The sequence below is a fragment of the Eutrigla gurnardus genome (genome assembly GCF_963514095.1).
Source record: "Eutrigla gurnardus genome assembly, chromosome: 2".
Taxonomy (NCBI): Eukaryota; Metazoa; Chordata; class Actinopteri; order Perciformes; family Triglidae; genus Eutrigla; species Eutrigla gurnardus.
The window spans coordinates 15,901,315-15,914,655 of NC_139916.1; the positions used below are offsets into that span (position 1 = coordinate 15,901,315).

At 40.5% G+C, this 13,341-nt stretch overlaps 1 protein-coding gene across 3 annotated transcripts in view; it reads right to left on the reverse strand.

Moving 5' to 3' along the window:
- dlgap4b (discs, large homolog-associated protein 4b) overlaps positions 1-13,341 on the reverse strand; it is a 98,433-nt gene that overhangs the window by 63,036 nt on the left and 22,056 nt on the right. For all 3 annotated transcript variants that reach the window (XM_084031887.1, XM_084031888.1, XM_084031889.1), the window contains one exon: positions 5,654-5,720. The gene's annotated coding sequence lies outside the window, so the exon portion shown is untranslated. Of the gene's footprint in view, positions 1-5,653; positions 5,721-13,341 lie in introns of those variants that run through there.

Genomic DNA, 13,341 nt, shown 5'->3' on the forward strand with positions numbered 1-13,341 from the left:
GGACAGAGGGCCAGATGGCCTCGCAGATTGGAGGGGAAAATACAGGGCAGTCAGTAGATATAAAGGGAAGAAAGAGAGGGGCAAAGAATGTATCACGCCGAGTAAAGAAGGGGGTATGAGAAGAGGCAGAAGTATCTGCAGGAGTGAGACGTCACGAGGGAGAGATTCAGACAACGGAGGCAGTCAGTGAAAATGACAGGATATGGCTTCAGCCGTCACTGGCTTTTAGATGTTAAGTCATAGTGCTTTCCTCTACAACTCGCTGTCATTACATGCAGCACAAAACTCAGCTCCCTGCTGAATTATGCATGTGGGCTGGATAAGTCAGGTGCCAAGACAACAGCAGCGACGCATGTATGTGAGGAAACACACACACACACACACACACACACACACACACACACACACACACACACACACACACACAGATAGGACTGCAGTTACCCATAACCTTCATTGTCACAAAGTGCTTCTAACAGAACGATGTCGAGGTTATCTCTCAGGTCGATACATCCAGCACGAGACGGTAGCTAAATGGTTTGTGTGACATGTACGCTCCAAGCTTGAATTTCAATGTGAAACATAACTTCTGTCTTCCATGACTGCACTGCTCAATAGTGCTAAAAGTAACAAGTAGAGCAGTCATGACGTGGGAAATCAATAAAAGTCACCGACTGTGGAAGATAAGGCTGATCTTATAATTAAACTAATACAGTGAAAAAATGACTTTCGCAAATGATTTCCACTCAGAATGAGATAAAGAATAACAGTGTGTTGATGTCATTTGCAGGATTTGATGATCCATGGACCAGGAACACACACAGGCATGTAAACACTCATATACTTGACAATATGCAGTTTCATCAGTATTCCTCGTTGCATTAATGAAAACTATATCCAATCCAGTTCCCATATAACAGGTCTCAACCTCCTTTTAAACATTTCAAAAGGCCTCTTCTCAATTAATTAATTCCCTACAGTAAATGTTAAAATACTTTCTCTCTTCAAATATTATCTGAAATGAGATCATATGTGAGAAATTAAAGCATCCGTCTCTGTCACATTAATTAGGTTGCATCATGTGGTGGATATTGGAGACCAGCAATTGGTAGTGAGATTATTAGAATAGAACCCACATGGTAATAATAGGCACATTAACCCCGATATTCTTTTTGTCTGAGAAACACTTTCAACCAAATCAGACATTTATAATAATGAGAGAGAGAGGAACAGAGCAGAATTCAATTTGCTCTTCATCAGCCAGCGTGCTGTAGATGAGCAGAAAATAGTCACTTGCACTGCAAAAGTCTAAATGTGCTCCGATCCCTTTATAGAGAAAGCCATGGATGGATGTTTATGAGATGTGGGCACTCTTGTGGTTTTATGTGTGGCTAATTTACACACATTTTACAACTGAGGGGCTTTAGGTTAGTTTATTAACCTTTCATAACTGATTTGTGCAGAAGAGGGTGTGTATGGAAGTCTCACACACACACAGTACATTGGGTTTTCTGATTAAAATTAAATGAAACTAAAAACATGAATACATTTGAAATTGAAATGTCATTCTTCAAATGACCTGAGAGCTTGGCGTGTTTTCATGCTGGGATCATTAGAATACAAAGGCGAGAAACCCTTCCTTCGCCAGAATTGTTTCAACCATCAGTACAGACTTTTCGTTGATTTTGAAGCAGTAAATCTGCCCTTCAATTGGACGATGAGTAAAGAGCAGTTCAAGGGGAATTTTCTTTTATGTTTCAGTTCATTATGTTTTACTTTCTTGTTGAATCGTGTTAAGGAGGGGAAAACAATTGACATATAAGATATAACCTGAGTAAGATAAGGTCAGTATTGGTTGTGTTGGGTGTCGGGAAGATATTTAGAAAATGTATTTCTATTTGCTTACATAATGCAAGGCAATACTATTAAATGCTACTGATCAGCTTAATCCATTGGAATGATTTAGTCCCGTCACTAAGTTGCCGATCATATGCAGTTGGGCAGTCAAGCCATTGTGACTGGAGGTAGTTCAAATGGTCTTGTATGTGAAATCAATTTGCAATTGAATAAAATACCACATTTGGAAAGAAAGTATAATTTTGGAACTCTCAAACATGTAAAATCACCCACTAAAAAAGCATAAGATGTGGTTTAATTATGAAGATGTTTTAACACCATATGACTGTATCACTACAGTTGCCTTCAATGGAAGGATAGGTAACCAGAGAGAGACAGAGAGACAGAAATGAAAAGGCAGGAGCTTTAAAAGCTTTGGGAGGATTTGGATCCAATAAGCCATGCTGAGGGATTAATCCCTGTTAATGCAATGCCTACACAAACTGGACACAGTGCACACACACACACACACATACGGGGGCAGGGAGAGGGATGGTGGCATGTGAGCAGAATGACAGAAATAAGCCTGTATATTGTGCTATGTTAATGTGGTAAAACAACGCTGTTGTTCTGTGGCAGCATTTACACAATTCCATGTCAGCGTCTTTGTAGCTACTTTAAGTCCAGCAGTCAATCTGCAATTGAGCCAGATCAGCACAAGTATCAGTGTCCTTCAAAGGTGGGGATCAGCAATATCTACAGTGAAGCCCCAAGAGTAGCAACATTACACTAAAAAAGACGAGTGACACACCGTTTCTAGTCACGCAGTCAGACATTATGTCTACTCTCCAAGAGACAAAGACCCATACAACAGCCCTTCGGTATCTAATGACTCACTCTTCAGGGTACTGGCCAATAACCAGGAGAACAAACGCAGCATTTTACATATAATATACATTTCTTGCAGTCGCTTCAGCATTTTTGTTCTTTTGGCCACAGTAGATTTAGCATTCTTGAAACAAGTTTATAACAGCTGCTTGCATGAGGGGTTGACTGCAGTTTCATTAAAGTTAATCCAATACCTCTATGCAAATTAATGGGAGAAAGTGTTCTCACGAGAGAAAAGAAAAATCCCCTACAGACCTGTAGCCTCGGGCCCAGACAAAGGATTTCTCAGTGACAAACTACAGTGTAATGAAAGTTTAGAACAAGAAGAGAAATCTAGTAGACAAGCGTACTGTAGGTTAAATGTATTTCTGGCCATAGAGTAGAAGGTAAAGACTACTTATTGTTGAACCCTGTACTGGATAAACAATCAGTGTTAGAAATATGTACACAATTTAATTCAACAGATGGTGTATAAGAAGTAGACGCAGTCACATATTGGTTTTTGACCACCGCCATTTTTTTTGCAACCAGAAGTGACACGAGAGGGTGGAGCTAAAAAAAAAATGCTGAAAAAGACATTTTTAGGCAACCAAAATTATATAATTAACTTTAATGGACTGACACACACTGTGAAAGGGTTAACATTCTAGACTGGACGACACCATGGCAACGACCGGCCGAAAGCATACCCTCCTTTGTCCAATTCACCCTAAATGGGACCACCATTTACTAAATTAATATCATGCTGTATTAAATAATTGCGGTTCATTTTCTCATCGAATATACAATCAGACTTATTTTTGCAAGTTGTCCCCTGCTGGCTATTAGAAATATTGCACCATTAAAGCACTTCCACATTGGCCTCACTATTCAAAACAGTGTACATTATTATACAGGACAAACATTCACTATTAATTTATTCATACATTTATCTATAACAACTTAAATAATTGATTCATTATCGAATTTCCATTCATAAGAAAAATGCTTTATATATTTGAATATCTTGATATAAGAGGAGCAAAACTTAATAAAATCGACAATTCATCATGGATAAAATGCAACAGAAGATATATATATTTGCTGTATAATTACAAACATTCTTACATACTGAACTGATTTACAACACTAGATAAATACATACACTTTATCAAAGACACGTAGAAACTGCATTTATAACAATAATCACTTGCATTTCTAATGATATGTCAATGCAAAGGTTCACTATCATCATCTAATTAACACTAATAGGAATATGATGTATGAAGGTGTTTTTTTGTGGTCATTTGCTTGTAAAATATGCAGAAAGATGCAAAACCACATTTGCAGCAGCAATTGTCAGGAATCTGGGTCTAATTGAAATGCTGGTTCAAATCCTATGAGAGTGGGTTCGCAGGGAGGCACTTAAAGTTTCCTAATGTGTCAATGAAAGATGGCTGCATTACGTACATTGCTTTGACAAATATATGCAAATATACATATGTATATATGTAAACTAAGTTGATGCCACTTTTACTGAAGTCAAATAGAGCAGACACATCTTGGCTTTTACTCTGCCCTCAATTAAGCCTATTGTGTGTGAAGGGATGATTTAAAAGTGCTTGCAAAAATCTGTGATGATTTTATTGGTTTACATTTCTACTTGTGCTCACTTTTACAACATGAGGTATCCATTAACCATTGCTACCCAGGAAGCAAACGGATTGTCTTCGCAGATGCTTGTCCGTGTCTAATTTCTCCCTATTGTGTTGTTTCACTTGAGGTAATATTGATCCAATCAATATTTGCAGAAGCCAGCATTTGTTAAAAAAAATACTAACAGTGTGTTTTTCTTTTTGTATCCCAGGTGGTATAAAAAAGTTAAGCTTTTAAAATGTTCTCCTTTTGATGTTTTCAGTAAACCCTGGGATTCAAGGATTTTTGCTATCGATGTCACTGGAAATTCAACAAAAGGTACACAGTGGTAGCTTCTCCCAGCACTTTATTGTTCTCTTCATACATACATACATTATCTGGACCCGCTTGTCCTATTCTATGACTCATAGAGGTGCTAACCACTACCCCACAGTGCCGCAAACACTTTCCCAAAAAGTACATTCATATTTAATTTCACTGTTATACAACTACATTTTCCTTTCAAGTGCAACAACCATTATAGTCCCTAAACTAGATGATAAAGCATCCAATGGCTGTCCTGTATGCAACAAAGCCACAGTGATTTTGCAGTGCTCATTGCCTCCACAACATGAGTGGTGCTTTGCTCCTATGGAACGTATCTCAGAAGAGATTTGTGCTTAGAATGAAATTAATCCAGTGTGAAATCAAGAGTCCAGTGGTGTACCTCAGGAAAGCCCACAGAGGACACTCATGATGCTGAGCATCGCGGCTATGTTCCATCAGTGCTCATTGCTCTGCAGGCAACACTGTGCATGCATCTGCATGACAAAACATGCCCTTTCATCCATGCAACAACACAACGCTGGTACCCTCACATTACATTCAAACTATTTAACATCGGACACACTGACATTTCTATACGGATCACTTTTTGGCCTCAGCAAACAGAGGCCCCAGAGTTTTATTAGTCTGCACAAAGGACAAGTTCTTCCTCCCACAGCTTCATATTTTTTTTTTTTTTTTTTCAGTTGACAGCCGCCTTCAGTCGAAATGCCTTGAGGATCCATCATAGTTCAATCTAGACAAGGTCAAGGCGTGCTGTTTTTCTGTAGCCTATTAGTTAATTCTTCCAGTGGTTCAGGCGTTTCGATATATCCAGCAACAACATCAAGCAGGCCACTGTCTCATTAGCACTGGCTCTCTTGTCCCAGTCACAACCAGGCAGAAGATACTAACGAGGGCATTAAATGAAGAAAGAATAACTATCACAGTTCTGAGGGTTGAAGAAAAAATAGGTCTCGATGTACTGTACCGTTTTGGAGGAGCTGAAGAATCTCTTGTTGAGGTCAGAGAAGGGCAGGCTCAGAGAAGAAGAAATCCTGCAACAGAGAGACACTTAATCAGCTTCAATAATCATAAAAAGCATACACATGTCATATATCTGTACAGAACATGCTCATGCTAAATAGCTTGAAAAGGTTAATCCCTCAAAAACTTTGTCAGTGGATTTTAAGGGCATTTTTGTGAATAGGAACATTGTGTTACCTTGCCTACAAAACTGCTTACTATTTTGTTCCGACAACTTTTTCCATTTATTTGGAAAATCAATTAGCTTTTGGGAGATAGGCAAACTGGCACATCTCGAGAGATTAAGCATTTCAATTAAAAAACCATAGATGAGATTAGGAAAATGCTTCCTGAGGTGATAAAACTCTAGGAACTCGTATCATAAATCAGCAGGAACATTTTTCCACTTACATAATATGATTTTTGGATTATGTTCCCCAACAGTATAAAGGCATAGCTTTACAGCGTATAGTAAAAGCAGGTAGCCCGCAGAGCTTTTTTTTGTCTTTTTAAATGTTTCATACCCAGAGGTGATATTCAGAGATTAGAGTGCAGCTCAAACAGACCTTCACTAACAGAAGCTAATCCCTCCGACAACGAATGCTAGGACAAGTTCAATGTTCAAACATACTACAGACAATGAATCCGACAGGATTGAAATGGAGCAAGAAGATGAAGAACTTGTTTCTGGCATGAGGTCATACATGTACAATCCTGCTGGTAAAAGAGAGGCAGGCTCATGGAGCAGATGCATCCCACTGATAGGCTGGTGTCTATATCATTATCAAAAAATAAGTATACAGTTATAGTACACGGGACTACCTACAAATAACATTTAATTTGATGGGAACTTTAATATGAACATAATGAGGACATAACGCCATTGAGAAGGCTTGCTCATGTGAGTGAAAGAAAGGTATTAATAAGAGGTTGTTGTCCAGCTGCCTGTTGGTTTTCCTACCTGCTTTCACATGGTGCATTAGTGATTATATATCTGGAGGGTTATTGGATATGTGCCATAGAGCTAAGGCTGATCAGTGACCCTAACTGACCTCAACCTGACCATTGCTTGATGAGAGAACGTGGGGCTTTTCAGTTTTTTTCAAGGCTCTGATGCAGGTTAATGGCTGACCTCAAACTCTCCTAGAGTCATTCTGGACTTTGACACTGGGTTCATCTTTCATTAGCCAGAGGTCAGTTGTGTGTTGTGTATATGCTGCAGTTCACTATTTGCATGTGAGTGAGCGGGCTCACATTAAAACTGTATGTCTTCGTAAGGATGTGCATATGTGTGTGTGTGTGTGTGTGTGTGTGTGTATGCCCTCTTTTATATGAGAAGGGCTCAGAGAAATCAAATGAAGCAACCGATCTGCTGGGACACAAAGTGAGGCCTGAGACATAATTGGCAGCCTGCAGCTGTAATCGAATGTGCCTGTGGTATTCATGAGATTGAGGCAGTAATGAGGCCTATTTTCCCAGAGTGATATTACAAACAGCGTAAACAAGACAAAGATGAACATGTTTGGGGGTAAAGAGTTTCTCAGCACCAGTTCTAACGCTCTCCACAGCATGGACTTGCATTAAAACAAAAGTTTTGTACCAAGAGAGGGACTGTGATTTCAAATAACTGCAAAGGGCAGTAACAGCTAGGGGGTTGTGATGTCACTAAATGTAGTAATTGTACAATAAAATTGAAAAACAGGATGCCATGGCTTGTAGCTACTCCGTAACTAAGAGCTAGTTTCAGTCATTTATTGAAGACTCTGTTACTAGGTTGCCAGGAAACATCTGGAACAGGGCCCAAACAAAAGCGATCAACTATGTAAACAGGAAGTGAGGTTGCCAAATGATACTTTGAATTTAACATAATCCTTTGTACATGTAGAGTTAGTTATTCAATACCGTTTAGATTGGGAGGGTAATCATGATAAATTGTAAGCTTTTGCTACGTCCTAAAGCATGCCCTGATTTATCGTCTATTTTACTCTAAATGGGACCATAATTAACAAAAATGGACATCATGGTGTATTGAAGAAGACTTGAAACTAGTGATGTGACCATAAACTCATGTTGACAATGATTATTTGCTTTCTTTTAGACTTTCATGCAATCAGACTTATTTTTGCAACCCGAGCAAGTTTAAGGCACATCGGTATTGGCTTCACTTATGAGAACTGGAGGTTGCTGCGAAGCTAACTGACTCTGTCTAATAAACATTTTTGACATACCATTTTGTAATTGGAGTTAACTCATTTTGTTTTGTCATTTCAACATTTTTGGGAGTGTCATGCGGACTCTTACACCTCACTCTAAACAGGAATGTGTTTGCAAGCTTGCAAACGTTAGCTTTGTCGGTTAGTTCAGTTGGCTACATTACAGTTACAGTTTGGTAACAACTCAGTTCTATGTAATGCATCATTTGTGTGGTACAATCTGTTTTAATTGATGCATACATCTCCACTTAGTAAACTATTATGTTATAAAGGATACATTAAAACTTGACATTTAAGGCTTTGCAGATGTTTTACAAGGTAGGAAAGGCTTTCAACATGTTTGTTAGGCCTTGAAGATGCGTTTTAATGGGAAACAAGCTGTGTTTGTGAACTCCAAATGTCAGCTTTAACTGTGCAGCAACATCTTGCAATATGATTCACTGGAAGTAACATTGCATTTACTGAGGATAATAACTCAATACTGTATTGATTCTTGCGAATGCAGATACTATTTTTTAATGAAATTGGTTACTTGCCAATACCTGCTGCATTTAGGGTCATTTGACACGAGGGGGTCAGTTTCTCAGTCTTCTGACTGAGAAACAATTACTAACTAGCAGATTTGGAGCCATTTGCGAGCTAAACCTTTCATTGTGGCTCACGCTGTTATGGTTTCTCAGGGCATGAGTAACAGTTAGTGCTAACCGGGAGGTCTGAAAGCAGCAGGGGCCCATTGAGGCAACACTAGTCTGGTGCATTATCCTAGCTCTCCTATGACACTTACTGGTGTGTGAGGCAGCCAGTCTGAGCCGGACAACCTCACTGCTGCTCATCGGACTCTCCTCTCTATCATCTCCCATTCAGCTCTCTTTTCTGTGAACCGGCCAACCTCTCTGTTTTGTAACTGTCTAATTGCTTTCTGATAAACCCTGTGTACCCATCTCTTTTCATCTGTCCAATTTTCTCCTTTTTGCTAGCACACTCACAGTTCATCACTCACTCCTCCTTAATCTGGCACGTTTCTCACACTCCTAAGGTATGAAGGAAATTCTGAATACTCCACCGAGAAATCATTGAGAGGAAGTGTATTTTCATATAAACAAAACTTGACATCATATTTCTCTTTCTCTCTCTCTCTCTCTCTCTGTCACTCTCATGGTATGTGCTTCTCATACAAAAACGTGCACACTTCAGTATCAAATACCTGCACGTTTTCATCCTTTTGTATTTCCCAGCAGGGCTCTTTACAAATATAGTCAGACTTAGGCAGTGCATCAAGGAAGTAGTTCCCCATAATCCGCGTTGGATTTGGAGGATCTACACCCACTGTCCCTCTCCTCTCCTGTCAGTGGTGGGAAGCACTCAGCTGGGGTGCTTAAAGGTAACCAATTGCCAAGAGCCAGGACGCTGGGTCACGGCTAGGTAAGGCTTCGGATACAACCCGCATAGGCATCAGATGTGATACATGAGGACAGTCACCTCCCACAGTGTTTTGGAAAGCACTACAGGAGAAGCTCGAGGGTGAACTCTTTGTGTCAACGTGTGATTAAATTAGAGGATGGTTGAGAGGGCAGACTTAGTCGATATTTCATATTGCCCTATGGATATTTTATCAGCTTCTCTATTTACAGAAGTAGTGACAGCTACTCAGCGACCTCAAATGATGCACGAACACACACACACACACACACACACTAACACACACTAACACACACACACTAAAATCGGGATGCATGTAATATAGGCTCCTCTATATTCCCACATAATTACACATCAGCAAAACATATTTTCTCAAAGCAACAGCGCTCATTTTGTTCTGGGGGACATGAACTACAGGTCAGTGGTCACTCAGTGTTTCCTCATCATTTCCATCATACAAGTTCATAGTCATTGTGATCAGATGTCTCACTGGTCATTGTCGCAGTGCAACTGAAACTGACTCCTGGGGGAATACCGCGAGAGACTCACTTAAGTTTAGCTTTGCTCTCAGAGAGCTACTTTCTTGCTCTACTTCATGCTCCACTTCTTGTCCCCTATAAGTTATCACTGGCATAGTTAACTTCCTCAATCCATCATTGCTGACAAACGTTAACGCCGTAAAGAGAGCAATATGCAAAAATGTATGTTGAGTCATCCAAACCGATCAAATCATATGGGCTTCATCCACCATTATGAATAAAAGGATGTCCGTCATGTTTCGCTAGAAATGAGTGCGTTCCATAGAAAGTTAAAAAAAAGTGTGTTTGTAGTTGTACCAGTATCTCTCACACTCTCCCTCTCACCAAAACCAATGGTTTTGGGATTTCTTGTGACAGCCCGAGTGTCCAACTTCAGTTGCACGCGCAAAATCGATTTGCCCACTTTTGCTCAATCTCAATAGTTACTTTAAGCATGTGATGAATAAATACCACCGGCAGCCTACTGTTGGTGTGTGTGTGTGTTATTTGTACCGGTGTTGGATGAGTGGTGGGGCTCATTGGCCAGTAAAAAAAAATATTTCTAATCATTGTAACCATCTTATTTGCTAGTGAACCACTGATCACTACAATGATTGCTCAGACATTGTGCACCCAAACAACCTCAACGTGTCGACAATCACCGCGGGTCCGGTGTCTCCGCTCCGAATGCCCCTGGGAATCTCCTTGCTATGGTAACGACCCCAAAGACTTCCACTGTGATAACAGCTGTAGTCGTAGCAACAGTTGGCTACTGCAGCTCTTTCACACTGAGACAAAAGGACGAGGGGGTGAAGAGGAAGAGAGGGCAAGATGCTCTCTGTCATTAGTAGTCCGACAAGATATGCATCTGTATCTGCAGAACCTCCTATTAATCCACTCATCTTTTTTCTATCCATCCATTTTTTTGGGTCCATCTGTCTCCTGCCCACTTCCCCTTCTGTATTCTCACCTGTCCATGTATGTTATTGCCTTGTGTTCAATAGATAATTAACCACTTAATGCTTCAGTCATCAATGCACAGCCCGTTATCATGATTATTCCCCCTTTCTCTTTAAAGATTTACTCTCCAGTTCTTCATGCAACACTGATTTGGCGACATTAACATCCTGACAAATCCAGTGGCCATCCATCCAAACACAAATCAGAAGAATTCCTTTTTCACCAACTTTCATCTTCTCACAACCCATTTCATTTCACCTTGGCGCTTCTTCTACTCCCCCTTTTAATGATGCACCCTATAATTTCCTCCTCATATCCACTCACCCCTCTCAGTGTAACATCTCTATCACTCTCCCATATCATACCCACCTACCACTCCACATCTCTGCCCCCTGCTCTGTCTCTCCATCAGCACCTCCCCCTGAACGGCCCATGCACCCCCATGAGAGCACTGAGAGAGCCTGAAATATTGATGGCCCCAGGCGAAAGCCACCTCCAGCACAGTCTGCAGGGGGTACGGGCAAGGCCCGTGGTCAGGGAGAGTTAGAGCTGGTGAACGTTAGCATGGATACGGGTACGGCAGATGGAGGCGAGGTAGAATGAGGAGAAACGCTGGACTATATGTGTGTGTGTAAAAAAACATGTTATTCCGACTGCCAGCTGGCTTCTTCACATGCGTCTGGTGATTTTCTTCCAGGTGATTTGTTTGTGGATGGAGTGAGTGGACCCCTGAGCTGGACATTTTCCATACAGGGTTCACTCAACGCGTTTCTCCAAGATGAGCCTCAAAGCAAGCAGGAGGTTTGTTTTGGAGATGCTTGTTTATCCCCCCTCCCCCTTTCCTGCTCTTCTTTTCTGCTGGTTTGTTACTATCTTGTTCCACCTCTTGACAGTGCTCTCCCCCAAAGCCAAAACCTTCATTTTCTGCTTGTTAGTCACACTCCTTATCTTTGTCGTAATATTTCTTCAATCTTCTCTACCCCCCTTCCTTTGTCATTCCTCTATGGTTTCCCTATCTGCTGAAGGTGACCTTGCCAAAAAGACCAATAAGAATCGCCATGGAGACAGCATCCAGCTTGGTGATGCTTATATGGAGAGAGGGGGAAGGGGTAAAAATAAGAGTAAGCAATGGTGTGAATGCAGCTTGACTACAGAGCTTATTTTCTGCAGCTCCTGATTCATGGTCCAATCGCTCTAGTTTAGATTACTATAATATTGCCCCTCTCTCTCTCTCTCTCTCTCTCTCTCTTAAACTAAGACCAAACATGAAAGGTTGTACTGTTTACTGTTTACTGTGTGTCTCGGCTTTATGACACCCCTTTTTTGTTTCAGAGGATGTGAGTTGAATTTGGACAGTGAAATGTGCCCCCTTTTTTATCAATGGAAAGTGCTGACTTGGTCAAAGTAGAAATCTGTTCCTCCTACAACGTAAAATTACACTTACTTGAATTCCAGCAGCAACATAGACCATGCATATATAAACAATGTCTAAACCATTCTGCAGTGTCATTAAGAGCATCCACAAGGCCATTTAGCTAAATGTGTTAAAACACAATCACAGGGTGACACGCATCCTCTTCAATCTTTATGTGGTTAACACAGTCAGACCTTCCTTTTAAACCTTGTTTCATAATTAAATATAGTGACAAAATATAGTGGATTTTAACCATCATAAGCAAAGGGAGCCGCTGTTTCAGAGTTGATCAAAAATATATGAAGTGAGAAAAGCTTAAATTTCCGATGCTGCTGCAGCTTAGATATTGCTATTTATATTGCTGTGCTATTTCGTTGAGGGATAACTTTTGCTGCTCGCACATCTGTAGTTAGTTATTTGTATATTCTTTTGACTGGTTTTTATTAAAAAATTATGATTTGCTTTCCGTGACGAATGGCAGGCACAAAAAGGTGCTAACTCAAGGTAATATGATACAGGACACATAACCTCTCCTCCAGGGTAGGAGGAGGACAGGGAAGACTTAAATGCCCATCCATACCAGTCTATCTAAATGGATTTCTTCCTACTTCCTGCATTGGCACTGAATGTTGGCACCATAGGCACTAATTCACAACCATGATATCAACTTTATTCCTGCAGGACACTGGGCTGGTGATTTATCTCTTGTCTTTATCTGCACTGATCGAAAACACAACAGGTCAAACTAATTTGATCAAGCACTGGATATTATGAGCTTATAATTCAGCTGTGTGAAGTGTGCTTTAAGATGAAGGAAGGAGAAAATATGAATCTTTGTCTTGCTGCATTCCCATCGTGGGAATATCGTCTCATGCTTCCATGTCATAGGAAACCGAAAGATAAACGAATTGATGGGACATTCAGTAACGAGAAACTATACGGATAGGCAGAAAAAGAAAACATGGGCTCTTCACTAGCAAAATCTTTGGCCCTCAGTCGTTGTGTGGAGGAAATGCAATCAGGCCTGCAATGTGTCACTCACACGGCCGTAGGCGGAAACATTCACAGCTCCCTGTCAAAATTAGGGCATTGATTCAAAATGTAAATGTGTAACATTGCAGCATTTAAA